This window comes from Mus pahari, chromosome 5, assembly GCF_900095145.1.
Source record: "Mus pahari chromosome 5, PAHARI_EIJ_v1.1, whole genome shotgun sequence".
Taxonomy (NCBI): domain Eukaryota; kingdom Metazoa; phylum Chordata; class Mammalia; order Rodentia; family Muridae; genus Mus; species Mus pahari.
Window position 1 is genome coordinate 8,913,401 of NC_034594.1, and position 936 is coordinate 8,914,336.

Consider the following 936-nt stretch of genomic DNA (forward strand, 5'->3'; position numbering starts at 1 on the left):
TATAAACTAACCAGTACCCCCTGAGCTTGTGTCTCTAGCTGCATATGTAGCAGAAGACGGCCTAATAGGCCATCACTGGGAAGAGAGGCCCCTTGGTCTTGTAAACTTTATATGACCCAGCACAGGGGAAGGCCAGGGCCAAGTAGTGGGAGTGGGTTGGTAGGGGAGAAGGGGCGGGAGGGGGGGTATAGTGAACTTTCGAGATAGCATTTGAAATGTAAATAAAGAAAATTTAAAAAAAATTTCCAGATATATAACAACAAATACAACTTAGCTAGTTTCTTTAGTTTCTATTACATTCTATCAGTGGAAGTATGAGAGAGAGAATTTAAGAGACAAGTCTGCCAAATTATACTTTTTTCATCTTAATTATTGTTTCCATTATTAGTTACATGTCAACTTGTTTTTGTATGTTATTTTCCTGTGCATAATATATGATAAAGTAATATATATAATTGGAAGTGGACAAAATAATGCAAAACCATCACAATAGGTTATGATCTACTTCATATCATTAAGTATTTTTATTTTTATTGTTTGCTTAGCACATGATAAATCATGGATATTTTTCACTTGTAATTGTACTAAAAATCACAGTGTGTATTTATATATGAATATGTATGGGAAAAGAGAATTCTTAATAGAGACATGTGCCAAGTATTCAAACATCTATAAACATTGTATTTGTGCTACCTCATGCCCCAAGTGACAAGTCTGAGTTATCTAAGTGCTGATGCTGGTAAAAAAGAATAATAATGGACTCAATTTACCACTTACATGTTATTTCAGTGGAGTAGGGAAATTTAATTTCTGGCTTATATCTGGTTGCACTCGCTGCAATCAATATCATCCTTAGGGATATACAACACATTACACATTTTAAACACTTGTACTCAATCATGTGCTTTGCTTTGTAAGTTGCTACATGAAAATAAT